Source organism: Staurois parvus, unplaced genomic scaffold (genome assembly GCF_062004578.1).
Source record: "Staurois parvus isolate SC_StPar_1 unplaced genomic scaffold, SC_StPar_1.0 ptg000700l, whole genome shotgun sequence".
Lineage (NCBI taxonomy): Eukaryota > Metazoa > Chordata > Amphibia > Anura > Ranidae > Staurois > Staurois parvus.
The window spans coordinates 301,276-320,518 of NW_028318496.1; the positions used below are offsets into that span (position 1 = coordinate 301,276).

General features: G+C 43.2%; 1 long non-coding RNA gene across 1 annotated transcript; it reads right to left on the reverse strand.

Moving 5' to 3' along the window:
* Positions 1-1,997: 1,997 nt before the first annotated feature.
* Positions 1,998-5,954, reverse strand: LOC149446028 (uncharacterized). Its single transcript, XR_016306281.1, has 2 exons — positions 5,762-5,954; positions 1,998-2,721 (listed from the first exon to the last, which is right to left on the reverse strand). It is a non-coding gene; the product is annotated as an uncharacterized LOC149446028 (long non-coding RNA).
* Between the last annotated feature and the right edge of the window lie 13,289 nt (positions 5,955-19,243).

Consider the following 19,243-nt stretch of genomic DNA (forward strand, 5'->3'; position numbering starts at 1 on the left):
CCATCTACAATTCATGAAAGGATTGAAAATATGGGATCTGCCGCTGTTAGTTTGGTTAGGTGTAGGCTCCAGAACGGTCCTCCTGATTCTGGGTTTACTACTTGGTGAATCAGTGACTTGGAGAAAACAAGCTTGGGACGTAAGACTTTGCCGACTACAGGCTTGCTCCAGATCAGTGTCTCCTATCAAACTCTGCATATGTTTTTCATCATAGATTTACTGTAAGACCCATTTCACCCGGGCATTCCCTATGTCAGTTATTCATCTATCCATTCACGGATGAAAAACGGGCATCATGCATTTCTATGGTGTAGCGGATGTAAACGGATGATCATCTGTTTACATCTGTTAATGTCCGCATCCATTAACATGCTTTTTTGAACAGAAGAGACCCCAATTTTTTTCTGTTAACCACTTGCCGACCGCGCATAGCCGAAAGACGGCTTCACCGCGGCTGGCCAGTTCTGAGTGGACGTCATATGACGTCCTCCCAGAACGCGCTCTCCTGCGCGCCCCAGGGGGCGCGCACCCGGCGATCTCCGTGATCGCTGTGTCCTACGGACACAGCTGATCACGTGATGTGGTGAAAGGCCGATCCCACCGGCCTTTTACCCTGTGATCAGCGGTGTCCAATGACACGCTGATCACAGGAAAATGCAAGTGCCGGTTTTCGGCTGCACTTTCCTCACGCTGTCAGATCGTGAGGAAAGTACTGCCGAGAACCGGCAGTTGTCAGAGCGGGGATCGGCACCGATCATCAGGGCACTGATGATCAGTGCCCTGATGATCGGTGCCCAGCAGTGACCCCTGCAAGTTCCGATCAGCAGTGCGCCCACTAGCCCCGCCCACCCATTCCCAGCAGTGCCCCCACCTGTGCCCAGCAGTGCCCCCACCTGTGCCACTCTGCAGTGCCACCTACCTGTGCCCAGAAGTGCCACCCACCTGTGCCCACCCACCTGTGCCCACCAGTGCCACCCACCTGTGCCCACCCACCAGTGCTGTCCACCAGTGCCACCCACCAGTGCTGCCAGTCAGTGCCCAGGGGTTGTGCCAGTCAGTGCCCAGAAGTGATGCCAGTCAGTGCCGTCTATCAGTACCCATCATCAGTGTCACCTATCAGTGCCGCCTATCAGTGCTGCATATCAGTGCCGCCTATCCGTGACCCCTAATTAGTGCTGTCTATCAGTGCCGCCTATCCGTGCCACCTCATTAGTACTGCCTATCAGTGCCCTTTAGTGCTGCCTATCAGTGCCCATCAGTGCCGCCTATCAGTGCCCATCAGTGCCGCCTATCAGTGCCCATCAGTGCCGCCTCATCAACGCAAATCAGTGAAGGAGAAAAAATACCTGTTTGAAAAATTTTATAAAAGAAACAAACTTTTTTTTTTTTTTCAAATTTTTTGCACATTTTTAATTTATAGCGCAAAAAGTAAAGCGCCCAGTGGCGATTAAATACCACCAAAAGAAAGCTCTATTTGTGAGAAAAAAATGATCAAAATTTTATATGGGTACAATGTTGCATGACCGCGCAATTGTCAATCAAAGTGCGGCAGCGCTGACAGCTGAAAATTGGCCTGGTAAGGAAGGGGGTATAAGTGCCCGGTAGGCAAGTGGTTAAAATGGACAAAAACAGATGTAAACGGACAAAAAAAGGATGTAAACGGCCAAAAAAGGATGTAAACGAACTAAAAGCGGATGTAAACAGACAAAAAAATGGATGTAAATGGATGAAAACTGATACTTTTTTTTTTTCAAGAAAAAACGTAACTGAACTCATGAAAAAAAAACGTAACGCCCGTGTGAAAGGGGCCCAAAGGTCCTGGATCCAGGGCCATTATATCTTAAGCCTTGGCTCATTCCCCACTGCTTCAGTGATCCAGAACAAGCATGGAACCAGAAGAATGAACTCCTGCCTACATACCTGACTCGTTACATATAGAAACTACATACAAGATGGGCACCCTGGAGGTATCAGTAAATAAATACAAATGACAGAACTGTCTTTAAATTTACTTTAATTGATGAAATTGTATGCAAATAACTTTTCCGGTAAAAGCCAAAAACATTTTATTACAGTTATTTATATAGTGCCATCAGTTTACACAGCGCTTTACATATATTATTATTATACAGTATTTATAAAGCGCCAATAGTTCGCTCAGCGCTGTACATTACAGAAGGGGGCAGAACATGTATAATGTACATTCACATCAGTCCCTAACCCTCAAGGGGCGTACAATCTTGTACATTCACATGGGTCTCTAACCCTCAAGGGGCGTACAATCTTGTATATTCACATGGGTCCCTAACCCTCAAGGGGCGTACAATCTTGTATATTCACATGGGTCCCTAATCCTCAAGGGGCGTACAATCTTGTATATTCACATGGGTCCCTAACCCTCAAGGGGCGTACAATCTTGTGCATTCACATCAGTCCCTAACCCTCAAGGGGCGTACAATCTAAGGTCCCTAACTCACATTCATACATACACATACTAGGGCCAATTTACACAGGAGTAAAATTAACCTCCCAGCATGCCCTTCAGCCGACACTTCCATGTGGCATGATCTCAGGATTGCTGCAATCAGGCAGTTTATATTCTGGTGTCACTTTGCTTAGTGGCCTCAAGCTGTGCCGAAACCTCTTGGTTTCGATCTGCCAAGGACTAGTCGTTGAAAGTATAGCTGCGTCTTCCAAGAGTGCTTTCAGCTGCTGATTTTCCTGTAACACATTGCAGACAATAAGCTCTGCAGCTCATATTTTCGAGGCATTAAAAACAAAGGCATCGGTCAGTTTAAATTCGATGTATGTACTATATTTTATTGTACAGCTCATGAACACATGCGCATTTTTATGTGACATCATTGCTTACTACGTGTGAAATCTGTGAATGATCACAGAGGTCACATGGTACAGGACTATTCACAACAGCCTTGTACCATGTGACAAGCTGTGTCACAGCTCACTCAGTATTTCTCAATGACTGCAAGAATGCAGAAAGAGAAATGATTCCTTTTACATCCTATATGGGTGTAAAAGCAATCAGTGTAAAAAAAAATTAAAAAAATCTTCATCACCCCCCACAAGTAGTACAGTGTCACCATGGTGACACTGTACTGCTAGGTTGACAGTATGTAAAAAAAAAATAAAAATAAAAAAAAATATATAAAAAAATAAAATAAAAATGTAAAAAAAAAATGTTTAAAAATTATAATTTTTGGTTATAAACTAATTTGGATTTTTTTTTTACTAAAAAAATAACGGAATAAATTTTGGCCAAGATTTAGGATGAAATATTATTTGCAAAATTTTATAAAAACAAACACTTTTTTTCAAAATATTTGGATTTTTTCATTTACATAGTAAAAAAAATAAAAATCCCAGCGGTGAATAAATACCACCAAAATAAAGCTTTATCTGTCTCAAAAAAATGGTAAAAAATTCATATGGGTACAGTATTGCATGACCGCGCAATTGTCATTGAAAGTGTGATAGCGCTGAAAGCTGAAAATTGCCCTAGACAGGAAGGGGATAAAGTGTCCGGACTGGAAGTGGTTAAGGGCTTCAAGAAATGAGATTGGCTGTCAGCACATCAGAATTGATCAATTTTCAGATATGCACCATAGTTTATAGACACTACAACTTACTTTCACACAAACCAATATACACTTCTTGGGATTTCTTTTATCAAAGACATGTAGCAGAACACATTTTGGCCTAAATTTAAGAAGAAATTAGATTTTCTTTTTTATTGGATATGGTTTATAACAGAATATATTGGTTTTTTTTTTTAATTTTGGTATTTTTTAGTTTATATAAAATTTAAAAAACTCAGTGACGATTAAATACCACCAAAGGAAACTGCTGGTGTTAGCCGGACACAGCAGAACACCGATCACTGTATGGGACCTCTGTGTGAGGTCCTCATCATGTGATTACTGATTGGCCAATCAGGGATCACATGAATAGTAGTAAGCAAGATGTCACTTCTGACATCATTGCTTACTACGTGTGAAATCTGTGAATGATCACAGAGGTTACGTGGTACAGGGCTATTCACAGCAGTCTTGTATCATGTGACAAGCTGTGACCAATCACAGCTCTCACAGTATTTCTCAATGGCTGCAAGAATGCAGCCAGAGAGAAGGAGAAATGATTGCTTTTACAGCCTTTATGGGTGTGAAAGCAATCAGTGTAAAAAAAAAAAAATCTTAATCACCTCCCACAAGTAGTACAGTGTCACCATGGTGACACTGTACTGCTAGGGTGACAGTATGTAAAAAAAACAAAAAAAAAAAACAAAACAATATAAAAAAATAAAAATGTCAAACATTCTTGAAAAATTATAATTTGTTTTTTAATTTTTTTTACTAAAAAGATACCTGAATAAATCTTGGCCAATATTTATGAAGAAAGATTAGCAAAATTTTATAAGAAAAACATTTTTTTCAAAATTTTTGGACTTTTTCATTTATATAGCAAAAAAAAAATAAAAATCCCAACGGTGAATAAATACCACCAAAATAAAAGTTATCTGTCTCAAAAAAATGCTAAAAAAATAATATGGGTACAGTGTTGCATGACTGCGCAATTGTCAAAGTGTGATAGCGCTGAAAGATGAAAATTGGCCTGGACAGGAAGGGGGTAAAAGTGTCCGGACTGGAAGTGGTTAAATAAAATTACCTTCATTGCATAGCTTGTAATAGACCAGTGTTTCTCAACTCCAGTCCTCATGGACCCCCAACAGGTCATGTTTTCAGGATTTCCATTATTTTGCACAGGTGATTTGATCAGTTTCACTGCCTTAGTAATTACCACAGCTGTTTCATCTGAGGGAAATCCTGAAAACATGACCTGTTGGGGGTCCATGAGGACTGGAGTTGAGAAACACTGTAATAGACCCACTGAGTCTCTGTGCTTCTCTATGCAATGCAGGATGCTCATGGCTAGTAGGGGGGCTGGCAAGGTGCTTGCTGGAAACATCACAGCACCCCGCCTCTGGCAGGAGTTATCGAAATACCACAATACTTTGATGGGTGGGTGTCAGTTTGGAGGAGTGGGTGTTTGTCGGCAAGCTGCATCAGCATGCTGAACCCTGAGATGAAAGAACTGAAATCCACTGATGAAAGGGGTGGAACGTGCACAGCCAGGCTGTGGAAGAATGAGCTAGATGATGCTGGGTGCCCTTCAGCTAGGAAATGAAGTGGGCTTTGTCTGACCTGCTACAACCTGCACTCACACCTAGGCGGTTTGAATCGTAGACAGAATTACCGCGATTCTGCCAACGATTTTAAAACGTTCTCTAAAATGGCAAAGTAATTCTGCCCGCAATTCAAACCGCCTAGGTGTGAATGCAGCCGTAATGCACCATGTGAGAAGATCACAGGAAGCCATTTCAGTCCAGGAGAGGAGCCGGCACAACTGTGCAAGACAGAAGGGAACGCTAGAAGTCAGATATAACGGAACTCTGAAATTAAAGTTCCAAGGGGTCCATCCCTCCTCCTAGGACAGAAACCATTCACTTGGTGTACCACCTTCTGGTGTAATCTGTCAGTGACTGACAGAAGGAAAAGGAATGAGAAGAGTTGTCACTAGGACAGGAAGATACATGCAGTAATAATGGTCTGACAGAGGTTCTAACCCTTCCTTATTTTACTAAAAAGGGGCTTTCGTAACAGGGAGTGCGGGGATCTTCTCACTGGGGGCAAAGACAATAAAAGCCTAGACCAAGTTACGTTTCATGTATGTTGGTGCCTCATACCTTCTTCTGCTTGTCATTTTCATACAAGAAGTATTGGGCCACCACCCGTGCCTCCTCCCCATCGCTTCTTAACCTCTCGGCTTCATTTTGTATCCTCTTTAAAAATGTGTTGTACAGTTTTGCCCGATTCTTCCTAATTTCACATAAGTGAACGAGGGTGGCATTCTTCTTTTTCATGTTGACCACGCTTCTCATCAACCTGTGAATAGAATTTATGAAAGCATTTATAATCTTTTAATATAATACATATTCTATATAAAGTGGTCAGCACATCTGTCTTGCAGCACTGGGGTCCTCAATTCAAATCCCAGTCAGCACACACTCTGCATGGAGTTTGCATTTTCTGCTTGCACTTGTGTGGGTTTCCTCCTCCACCCCAAAGACATACGGGTTGGTTAATCGGTTCCGGTTTAAATTGGTTTTAGTATTTGTGTGCATGTATGTACGAGGTGTGACAAGTGAATTCCTGGAATGTGTAGCACTACGGTGGTGAGTCGCACATCCATTCACACTCAGTCATGTTCTAACTTGCTCTCTCCCGGGTCACACACCAGTGGGCTCAGTCTTTACAGAGTAGTAGAAGAAATAACACGTGTGTGCGTCGCCCTGTTGGTGGAAAATGAGTGACAGGAATCTGGAGCACAGGATTTATATCACATTTTGTGTGAAAATGGGCAAAAGTGTGAGTGAAACTTCATCTGTGTGACAGCAGGCTTATGGAGAACATTCTATGAAGAAATCAAGTGTTATTGAATGACATAGGTGGTATAAGGAGGGCTGGGAAGATGTACAGTTAGGTACATATATATTAGGACACAGGCACAATATTAGTTGTTTCAGGTACTGACCAAAACATATTCAAGCTATAGTTCTATAATGGATATGGGCTGAATAATGTATATACAGTGAGGAACAGAAGTATTTGAACCCCCTGCGATTTTGCAAGTTCTCCCACTTAGAAATCATGGAGGGGTCTGAAATTCACATTGTAGGTGCATTCCCACTCTGAGAGACAGAATTTACAAAAAAAAAATTCAGGAAATCACGTTGTATGATTTTTAAAGAATTTATTTGTCTTGCACTGCTGAACATAAGTATTTGAACACCTAAGAAACAGCAAGAATTCTGGCTCTCAAAGACCTGTTACTGTGCCTTTAAAAAGTCCACCTCTACTCCACTCATTAATTTAACTTAGTAGCACCTGTCTGAGCTCTTTAAAGACACCTGTCCACTCCACAGTCAGTCAGACACCAACTACTACCATGGGCAAGACCAAAGAGCTGTCAAAAGACACCAGAGACATAATTGTGGACCTCCACAAGGCTGGAAAGGGCTACGGGGCAATTGCCAAGCAGCTTGGTGAAAATAGATCAACTGTTGGAGCAATTGTTAGAAAATGGAAGAGGCTAAAGACTGTCAGTCTCCCTCGGACTGGGGCTCCATGCAAGATGTCACCTCGTGGGGTATCACTGATGATAAGAAAGATGAGGAATCAGCTCAGAACTACATGGGAGGAGCTGGTCAATGACATGAAGAGAGCTGGGACCACAGTTTCAAAGGTCACTGTCGGTAGAACACTACGCCGTCATGGTTTCAAATCATGCATTGCATGGAAGGTTCCCCTGCTCAAGTCATCACATGTCCAGGCCCGTCTGAAGTTTGCCAATGACCATCTGGATGATCCAGAGGAGGCATGGGAGAAAGTCATGTGGTCAGATGAGACCAAAGTAGAACTTTTTGGTCTAAACTTCACTCGTCGTGTTTGGAGGATATAGAAGGATGAGTTGCATCCCAAGAACACCATCCCTACTGTGAAGCATGGGGTTGCTTTTCTGCAAAGGGGACAGGATGACTACAGGATGAATGGGGCCATTTATGGTGAGAATTTGAGCAACAACCTCCTTCCCTCAGTTAGAGCATTGAAGATGGGTCGTGGCTGGGTCTTCCAACATGACAACGACCCGAAGCACACAGCCAGGATAATCAAGAAGTGGCTCCGTAAGAAGCATATCAAGGTTCTGGAGTGGCCTAGCCAGTCTCCAGACATAAATCCAATAGAACATCTTTGGAGGGAGCTGAAACTCCATCTTGTTCAGCGACAGCCCCGAAACCTGACAGATCTAGAGGAGATCGGTGTGGAGGAGTGGGCCAAAATCCCTGTTGCAGTGCAAACCTGGCCAAGGACTACAGGAAACGTCTGACCTCTGTAATTGCAAACAAAGGCTTCTGTACCAAATATTAACACTGATTTTCTCAGGTGTTCAAATACTTCTGTTCAGCAGTGCAAGACAAATACATTCTTTAAAAATCATACAATGTGATTTCCTGAATTTGTTTTTTAAATTCTGTCTCTCAGAGTGGGAATGCACCTACAATGTGAATTTCAGACCCCTCCATGAATTCCCTCACATAAAAAGCTTTCTCTTGGTGGTATTTGATCACCTGTGCATTTTTTTATTTTTGCACTATAACAAAAAAAAAAAAAAGACAATTTTGAGAAAGACAATATTTTTGACTTTTTGCTATTAAAGATGTCCAGTAAAAAGTAAAAAACAATCAAATTTCGTCAAAAATTTAAGCCAAACTGTATTCTGCTACATGTCTGCTAAAAAAAAAAAAATCCCAATCATTGTTTATTAATTGGTTTACGTGAAAGTTATAGCGTTTACAAATGGCGGTATGTATACTGGGATTTTTTTTATTTATTATTATTTTTACTAGTAATGGTGGCGATCAGCGACTTATAGCAGGACAGCGGCGGACATTCTGACTCTGGGGGGAACTGACTTGGTGTCACCGACATCCAACAGTGATCATTGCTAAAAAAAAAAAAAAAGCACTGTACTAATGGCACTGGGCAGGAAGGGGTTAACATGAGGCGTGATCAAAGGGTTAACTGTGTACAGTGTGTGTTTTACTAGGGGGTGGGATGTGTGTGATTCACTGTAATCACACTGCTGTGGATGGCTGTGCAGTGTGCCCGAGCTGACAGGGAGGATGACTGTTAGTAAACAAAACAGTCCTCCTCTCTGTTGGTGATCGTCAGAAATCACCGGACGCCGGCGAGTAATTACCGTCTGGGGCCCGGTGATTGACAGCTGCGGATGTAAGCGCGGGTAGGGCGCATGCTCACCCCCTGCCCCGGAACTGAAAAATAATGTCCCTATACGTGATTTTGCATACTCGTGCCGCTCTGTAGCAGTATTTTTGCTATAGGGCAGACGGGAAACGGTTGAGTTTGTTAAATTTTTAGATGCGTTGCTAGCCCCCGAGGAAGCAACGTTTGTCACGAAACATGTTGGGTGTTCTCTACACAGCCTGGATATTCCCCATCTTCTGAAGGAAGTAAAGTGTATCTACCATCCCTACCTACTTCCATTGGAAAAGCCAGTTTTGTGGTTGATGGGGGAATCATGCGGTGTATAAATTGTGCAGTGCAGTTTTATATGCACGTTTGATATGTTTTAGATGTGACTTGTTAATAAAGAAATCATTGTTTTTATCCTTTGAGTACTGAGTGTATGTGCATAGAAAGTCCATGAGCTTTATTCATGATTTCTGGTTACAGCACAAGATGATCAGCGGGTCCCAGGCAATGATTTATAGTTGGGATCCGCTGATCGGATGACAGGACAAAGCTCTGTGATTGCAAACAACACAGAGCTCTGCCCTGACAGCAGCAATGTGCCGGGTTTTGGTCTTCCTGCAAAGAGGGTAATAAAAAATGGCAAATCCATTAGTAAACAGGTACCACAGCACACAATTAACCCTTTGAATGCCCTTAGATGTTAACCCTTTCCCAGACAGTGTCATTAGTACCGTGACAGTATATATTATTAGCACTGATAACTGTGTTAGCGTCAATAGAGATGTCAGTGGCAGTTAGCCAATTCCCACAAAGTGTCAATTAATGTCAGATTGCCCACCGTACTATCACAGTCCCACTATATTTTTATTGGATATGTTTTATAGCAGATAAAAAAAGATTTTTTTTCAAAATGAGCAGTCTTTTTTCATTTATATCGCAAACAAAAAAACTCAGTGCTGATCAAATACTAACAAAAGAAAGCTCCATTTGTGTGAGAAAATTATACAAATTTTGTTTGGGTACAGTGTTGCATGACTGCGCAATCACAAGTTAAAGTAGCACAGTGCCGAACTGCAAAAAAAGGTCTGGTCACGAAGGGGGTAAAATCTTCCAGAGCTGAAGTGGTTAAGCCTGGAAAGTTTCTGCAAACAATCCCTAGAGGTATATATAAAAGAAAACTGAGCTGAATGCTAAAATATATAAATCATAAAGTGAATAATCAAATCACTAAGCAAATACAAAAGTCCCGCTACTTCAAAAAATTATCCAACAAAAGACATAAATGAACACTCAAAAAAGTGATCTAGTAGTGCAAAAAATATATACATAAATAAAAAATGGTGAATATAAAAGAATAAAAAATAGTGGTGCACCGAAATGAAAATTCTGGTGCCGAAACCGAAAATTCAGAATGCACTTGGCCGAAAACTGAAACGTGCAGTTTTTAAAAATGAATATATATTTTTTGGAAAAAAAATACACTTTGATTAACCATTAGCCGCCCGGCCAATAGCCGTTTGGCGGCTTGAAAAGCGCTGCAGCTTTCCGGGTCCACGCCATTTGGCGTGCTCCCGCACATGCGCCGTTTGCGCTATTGCAGAGCGGCGCAGCAGCGGGATCTGTCACCGCCCGTGCACCTCGGACACGGCCGATGACAGATCCGAGTACCGGCTCCCGTTGCCGGTACCATGTGACCTGCCGCGACCAATCACAGCAGGTCACATGACAGTTGTATACAATGGATGGCTTCATTCATGATGCCATCCATTGTATACTAGTGCCTAGCTGTGAATGGTCACAGCTAATCACATGCACGTCATGTGATTAGCTGTGACCAAATCACAGCTAAGCACAAAAAAAAAAAAAAAAAAAAAAAGCTGAATGAATCGATTTCATTCAGCTAAATGCTTGCTTATAGCAAAGTAATTCTTTGCTATAAGCAAATTGTGTAAAAAAAAAAAAAAAAAAAAATACTGATCACTTCCCCAAAGTAGTACAATGTTACTATGGTAACATTGTACTATTTTGGTCATAGTAAAATATGAAAAAAAATCTTAAAAAAAATAAAAAAAAAATGTAATAAAAAATTAAATATAATAAAAAAATAAAAAAAAATTAAAAAAAAATATAATTTTTTTTTTTTTTCATACTGTCACCAGTCAGTGTCCCTGTTCACCGCCATGCCAGTTATATGATGACGCTGTACTGCACTGGTGACAGTATGTAAAAAAAAAAATAGTGAAAATAATATTTTTCATTTTTTCATTTTCGGAAAAATTATGACAAAAAAATACAACTTCAAAAAACTCGCCATGCCTCTTATGAAGTACGTCCGACTGTCTACTCAGCAAAAAGGGGTCATTTGGGGATATCTGTACTATTCTGACATTCTTGGACCTCAAGAAATTAGATTGGCTGTCAGTACTTCAGGATTGATCAATATTCAGATCTATACCATAGTTTGTGAACTCTATAACTTTCCTACAAACTAAATAATACATCCTAATTTGGGTTATTTTCACCAAAGACATGTAGCAGAATACATCTCGGCCTAAATTTATGAAGAACAATTATTTATTTGTAAACTTTTATAACAGAAACAAAGAAAAATGTGTTTTTTTTTCAAAATTTTTGGTCTTTTTTTGTTAATTTAGCAAAAAATAAAAACCCCAGCGGTGATTAAATACCACCAAAAGAAAGCTCTAGTTGTGTGAAGAAAATGATAAAATTTTAGTTTGGGTACAATGTTGTATGACTGCGCAATTGTCATTCAAAGTGTGAGAGCGCTGAAACCTGAAAAATGGCCTGGGCAGGAAGGTGTAAAATTGCACGGTATTGAAACGGTTAAAAAAAAATATATACCCCAATTGTTTTGTAAAATATGAAAGAAGATGTTATGGCGAATAATTAGATACCCACCATCACGCTTTAAAATTGCGCACGCTCGTGGAATGGCATGAAACTGCAGTACTTAAAAATCTCCATGGGTGATAGTTTAAAAATGTCTACAGGTTAGTAGTGTAAAGTTTAGGTCTAGTGCGAGAATTATTGCTCTTGATCCGACGTTCGTGGCGATACTTCACGTGTGTGGTTTGAACACCATTCACATATGTGAGCGTGGCCTACGTATGCGTTCATCACTACATGCAAGCACGGGGGGGGGGGGGGGGGGGGGATGGGGCCACTTTAAACTTTTTTAAAAATGTATTTAATGTTTTTTTTTTTTTTGCACTGTTCCTTTTAAAAAAATTGTAATCACTTTTATTCCTATCACAAGAAATGCATGAATCCCTTGTGACAGAAATAATTAGTGACAGGTCCTCTTTATGTAGAGATAATGGGTCAATGAGACATAATTAGTGACAGGTCCTCTTTATGGAGAGATGTGGGGTCAGCGAGACATAATTAGTGACGGGTCCTCTTTATGGAGAGATATGGGATCAATAAGACATAATCAGTGACGGGTCCTCTTTATGGAGAGATATGGGGTCAGTGAGACATAATTAGTGACGGGTCCTCTTTATGGAGAGATATAGGGTCAGTGAGACATAATTAGTGACGGGTCCTCTTTATGGAGAGATATGGGGTCAATAAGACATAATTAGTGACGGGTCCTCTTTATGGAGAGATATGGGGTCAATAGGACATAATTAGTGACGGGTCCTCTTTATGGAGAGATCTGGGGTCAGTGAGACATAATTAGTGACGGGTCCTCTTTATGGAGAGATATGGGGTCAATAAGATATAATTAGTGACAGGTCCTCTTTATGGAGAGATATGGAGTCAGTGAGACATAATTAGTGACAGGTCCTCTTTATGGAGAGATGGGGTCAATAAGACATAATTAGTGACGGGTCCTCTTTACGGAGAGATACGGGGTCAGTGAGACATAATTAGTGACAGGTCCTCTTTATGGAGAGATATGGAGTCAGTGAGACATAATTAGTGACAGGTCCTCTTTATGGAGAGATATGGGGTCAGTGAGACATAATTAGTGACAGGTCCTCTTTATGGAGAGATATGGGGTCAGTGAGACATAATTAGTGACAGGTCCTCTTTATGGAGAGATACGGGGTCAATAAGACATAATTAGTGACAGGTCCTCTTTATGGAGATATTGGGGGTCAATAAGACCCCACATCTCTCCTCTGCAATGTAAAGCATTGGATCAAAAAAGGCATTGATCTAGTGCTTTAAAAAAAAAAAAAAAATGTCCAGAACCGGAAGTGACATCGCTCCGGTCCTCCAAGGGCATAGAGATGTGTGGCGGCCATCTTTCCTTCACTTATTTCTATGCCCAGCGTCGGGATCGATGGTTTCTCAGGTAAGACTGAACTACTGAGCGGCGGTCGGGCGACAGCGGCAAGGGGCAGGCGGCTTTGAGGCGCAGGCTTTTTTCGGCGCCTGTATTGGTGCTTTTTTTCCATTTCAGCCGAAAGGGGTGTTTTTGGCTGAAACGTTTCGGCCACCGGAATTTCGGGGCATCCCTAAAAAAAAAAAAAATGTAGAAAATGTGAATAGTCCAAAGAAAGCCCAAAATAATTCCCACCCACCAAGCGATTCTTCCAATTCTTCAAAATAAATCACCATGTAAAAAAAGGGGAGAATAATATTCTCCCCTATCAGGTGTACACTCACCAGCAAATGTTGCCACCCACTCTCATGATTGGCCACAATAGCTCAATCAATATATCTCCCGATGGGATGACAGATCAATCAGTGCCGATATCCTTCCTCTCCTCCAATCTGCATAATCGCCTGTCCCCAAAGGTCAGCAATCTTTTCATATAATAATGGAAATCCAATATGGCGGTACTTAAGGTAGCGTAGGAGTCCCTCCCTCCTCTAAATACTCCACCCTCAGATCCAATAATTGGGGTCCATAGATGCCTGTGTTTCTCATCAAACAAGATTTAGTAGTGGCTTAGGGGTTAAAGGGAGATGCCAGCATGGTGGCAAACTCAGCCATCTGACGTTTCCAGAAGTGTTGAATGCCAAAAAGTCTAAACGAGGTTTCGGGGCTCATTTATAGAAGCTTTGAACTTTCATCCGTCTGTCTGGATGTTTAAAAATGTTTTTAGTTTCCATTACTTCCTGTAGGTTGAATCTCACCATTCACTTCCTCGCTGCATCACCGAAGAGGGTGTAATAGAGGTGCCCCAACGTTTGCTGATGACTTACAATCTGTGTGTGTGTGGAGACGCTGTGTAGCAACAGACGGCAATATTTCGGCAGTGCTGTACGGCATACTATTAGGTCCCTTTCACACAGCGCACTGTAGCCGCGGCATTCATGTGCGTTTCCTGCGCTCCCCCATAGACTTCCATTAGATCTGCCGATTTTGGTGTTTTCTGAAAGCGCAACAAAGCTCCGGCATGCTGCATCCCTGATGCGCTCTCAGAAAACACCAAAATCACCAGATCTAGTGGAGGTCTATGGGAGAGCGCAGGAAACGCACATGACACTCCCAGATACACTGCGCTTCACCCGCACTACCAGGAAACCGCAGCGAGCTGATTGAAAGGGGACTTAACCCCTTCAATGCCGGACACTTCACCCCCTTCCTGCCCAGGACTGCTTTCAGAGCTCAGCGCTGTCATACTTTGCATGACTTTCAGGTGACAGGATCCGCCCCCATCAGGTGACAGGTCCTAACCCCACCCCCCTACTGTGATATGACAGACTCCAACCCCCCCCCCCAGGTGACAGGCTCCACGCTCCCCTCCCCCCCAGGTGACAGGCTCCACGCTCCCCTCCCCCCCCCCCAGGTGACAGGCTCCACGCTCCCCTCCCCCCCCCCCCAGGTGACAGGCTCCACGCTCCCCTCCCCCCAGGTGACAGGCTCCACGCTCCCCTCCCCCCAGGTGACAGGCTCCACGCTCCCCTCCCCCCAGGTGACAGGCTCCACGCTCCCCTCCCCCCAGGTGACAGGCTCCACGCTCCCCTCCCCCCAGGTGACAGGCTCCACGCTCCCCTCCCCCCAGGTGACAGGCTCCACGCTCCCCTCCCCCCAGGTGACAGGCTCCACGCTCCCCTCCCCCCAGGTGACAGGCTCCACGCTCCCCTCCCCCCAGGTGACAGGCTCCACGCTCCCCTCCCCCCAGGTGACAGGCTCCACGCTCCCCCCAGGTGACAGGCTCCACGCTCCCCCCAGGTGACAGGCTCCACGCTCCCCCCAGGTGACAGGCTCCACGCTCCCCCCAGGTGACAGGCTCCACGCTCCCCCCAGGTGACAGGCTCCACGCTCCCCTCCCCCCCAGGTGACAGGCTCCACCCTCCCCTACCCTCCAGGTGACAGGCTCAACCCTCCCCTACCCTCCAGGTGACAGGCTCCATTCTCCCTTCCAGGTGACAGACTCCACCCTCCCCTCCAGGTGGGAGGCTCCACACAACCCTCCACAGCAGGTGATAAGCTCCACCCTCCCCTGCCCCCAGGTGACAAGCTCCATCCTCCCGTCCCACTCCAGGTGACAGGCTCCACCCTCCCCTCCCAGGTGACAGGCTGTACTGCTAGGGTGACAGTATGTTTAAAAAAAAACAAAAAACAAATATTAAAAAATAAAAAAATAATACATTTTTAATAACTTTTGGTTATAAACTAATGTTTTGTTTTTTTTTACTAAAAAGATTAGCTGAATACATTTTGGCCAAGAATTATGAAGAAAGATTATGTGCAAAATTTTATAAGAAAAACACTTTTTTTCAAAATGTTTGGACTTCTCATTTATATAGCAAAAAAATAAAAATCCCAGTAGTGGAAAAAATACCATCAAAATAAAGATTCATCTGTCTCAAAAAAATGCTAAAAAATTAATATGGGTACAGTGTTGCATGACCGTGCAATTGTCATTCAAAGTGTGATAGCGCTGAAAGCTGAAAATTGGCCTGGACAGGAAGGGGGGGAAAGTGTCTGGACTGGAAGTGGTTAAAGCTGATGTTTAATCCAATTATATTTTGCCTTTTCTGGTTCCTCTTTTCACCCTCATTGACAGGCTAATTATTAAATAAAACTCTTTTTCATTGCATAGCTTGTATTAGACCCACTGAGTCTCTGTGCTTCTCTATGCAATGCAGAATGCTCATGGCTCGTAGGGGGGCTGGCAAGGTGCTTGCTGAAAACATCACAGCACCCCGCCTCTTGGCAGGAGTTATGTAAATACCACAATGTTTTGATGGGTGGGTGTCAGTTTGGAGGAGTGGGTGTTCGTCAGCAAGCTGAACCCTGAGATGCAAGAACTGAAATCCACTGATGAAAGGGGTGGGACGTGCACAGTCAGGCTGGGGAAGAATGAGCTAGATGATGCTGGGTCTCCTTCAGCTAGGAAATGAAATGGGCTCTATCTGACTTGCTACAACCTGCACTCACACCTAGGCGGTTTGAATCGTAGACAGAATTACCGCGATTCTGCCCACAATTTCAAAACGCTCTGCTAAAATGGCAAAGTAATTATGCCTGCGATTCAAAACGCCTAGGTGTGAATGCAGCCGTAATGCACCATGTGAGAAGATCACAGGAAGCCATTTCAGTGCAGGAGAGGAGCCGGCACAACTGTGCAAGACAGAAGGGAACGCTAGAGGTCAGATATAACAAACGGAACTCTGAAATTAAAGTTCCAAGGGGTCCATCCCTCCTCCTAGGACAGAAACAATTCACTTGGTGTACCACCTACTGGTGCAATCTGTCAGTGACTGACAGAAGGAAAAGGAATGAGAAGGGATTTCCGGTGAGACGAATTGCGATTAGAAATGCGCATAGAAACATCCGGAGAAAAGTGGTCGGTTGTGTGCATGCACGCGGAAATGTGCGATCGTGCACAAGCACGGCGAAGATTGGCGCTAGACGGGCTATTTAAGGAGTGCCTCTGCCCATGTTAGGTGCTGACTGGTCTTCAGCTCCAGTGTCCTGCTTGTTCCTGTATGATTCCTTTGTTGCTGACCCGGCTTGTTCCTGACCTGACTCTGATTCCTCTCCTGATTGATACTGGTTCCTGACTTTGCTCCTGATTCTGTACCTTGCTGTCCGCCTGTTGATGACCCTGGCTATTCCTATGACACTGCTCCTGTCTCTTACCCTCACTTCCTCCCTTGCTCTGGTGCACACCTGGCAATCTACAAAACCCGCTCTGTTGGTTATTGCTGTGCCTGAATCAGAGGATCATCAGTCTTCCAGAGTCATCATCCACAAGTGCTGCAAACAACATCTACTGGCGCTCGTCCCCCTGGTTCCTAGACTCCCTCTGTTCCAACTCCAGTGGGGTCAGGACTAGTGACACAAGTGAGGCCGACCTCATTATTTCAGTCTCCCATCAGGTACGTGACAAGGAATGAGAAGAGTTGTCACTAGGACAGGAAGATACATGCAGTAATAATGGCCTGACAGAGGTTCTAACCCTTCCCTATTTTACTAAAGAGGGGCTTTCCTAACAGGGAGTGCGGGGATCTTCTCACTGGGGGCAAAGACAATAAAAGCCTAGACAAAGTTAAGTTTTATGTATATTGGTGCCTCATACCTTCTTCAGCTCATCGTTGTAGTACGCAAAATTCTGAGCCACCATTGCTGCCTCCTCACAGTGCCTTTTTGATCTCCAAGCTTGTCTCCTCAACTGCTCAGCCTGTCTCCTAAAAGCTTTAGTCCGTTTCTTGATGGCTATGTGGGACCAAATGAGGGTGGCATGGTCATTCTTTAGGACGACCAGGCATTCCACCAACCTATAAATAAAAGTTATGAAAGCATTTATAATCTTTTAACAAAATGTATATTCTATATAAAGTGGTCAGCACATCTGTCTTGCAGCACTGGGGTCCTCAATTCATTTATTTTCCTCCAGACGTAAAGAATAAAGTGCATTCTGAATTTTTGGTTTCAATAGAATTTTCATTTGGGTGCACCACTAGTAGTGCAGGAGGTTCACACCACTATTTATTTTGTCACACTATAGCATTGCCTCTAATAGGATTAGTTGCAGAGAAAATCAGACTTAGAATGTCAATACTCACAAGAATATCAGGAGGAGGAGCAATCCAAGAATTATCTCCATCATATTGAGTAGATGCACCTAGAAGAAGAAGGAACTTTGTGATGGAAGGGCTGCATACTGCCTTAAAGGACAGAGCGTACTTCACAATATAGCTGTGTACCTACTGATTTCTGAGGACCCTTGTCACTCCTTAACCCCTTCACGCCTAAGGGTAAAACAAATCTAAAGGCCTAAGCACAATTCTGCACCGTTGACATGTGATAGCAAAACCATACATATCATCACAACTACTTTGCACATCCAGGTGGATTATACCTTGATTTTTTCAGGACAAATTGGGCTTTCATTTGGTGGTAAATGGTAATGGATATCTCCTGATTTTTTTTTTTACTATCAAAGGAAAACTGGCCAAAAATAGTAAAAAAAATCCTTTTTTTTTTATTTAGCTATGTGTTTCTTGTTATGACCATAACCTACCACCAAAGAGCAACCAAAAATAAATTCTCCAGCTCTTGACGATCGCAGCGATACCATATATGTGTATGTTATTTGTTGTTTGTACCCGTAGTACAGCCCAGAAACCATAGTGCGCATTTTGTTTTTGTCTTTTTTTTTTTTTTTACCTAAAACACACTGACACTAACTGACACTGACATTAACACTAACTGACACTGATACCAATTTTTTTTAAATCCTGACCTTGACCTTTGACCCTGACCTAAACACTAACCCTGGCACTGAACTAGATCAAACCTTGATCTAGGTATTTTTTTTTATTTTTTCAATATTTATTTATCTTTTTTTTTTTTTTACAAACTTTTTTTTCTTCTCTCTGACAGGAGTTCGAGAGATACAATGTATCTCTCTTCTCCAGTCATAGAGAGAGAGAGAAAAAAAACAAGAGGGCCGGGCTGCACAGTGACCGATCACTGTGATAGCCAATCAGAGGCTATCACAGTGATCATGTGACCCGGGACCAGGAGTCCCGGGTCCCGATCGTTAGAACGGGACCCGGTGCTCTCAGTGACACCGCAGTCTCGGTGCTGGAAGCGCGCTGAGGGGCGCGCTCCCAACACAAAGACAGGTACACAAATATGCGGCCCCACGGAAAAAAGCCCAGGTCCGTGAGGCCGCATATCTGTGTTACGTCGGCGTCAAGGGGTTAAGACTAGGACCACCTTTTACAGAAAAACAATAGACCAAGTTACGTTTCATGTATATTGGTGCCTCATACCTTCTTCAGCTCGTCATTGTTGTGCATGAAATGCTGGGCCACCATCGCTGCCTCCTCACCACGCCTTCTTAACGACTTTGTCTCACTAGCTGAATAGCACATCTTTTAGAATCCTTCGCCCGATTCTTAATGGCTGTATGTGATTGAACGAGGGTGGCATGGTCATTCTTTAGGACGACCAG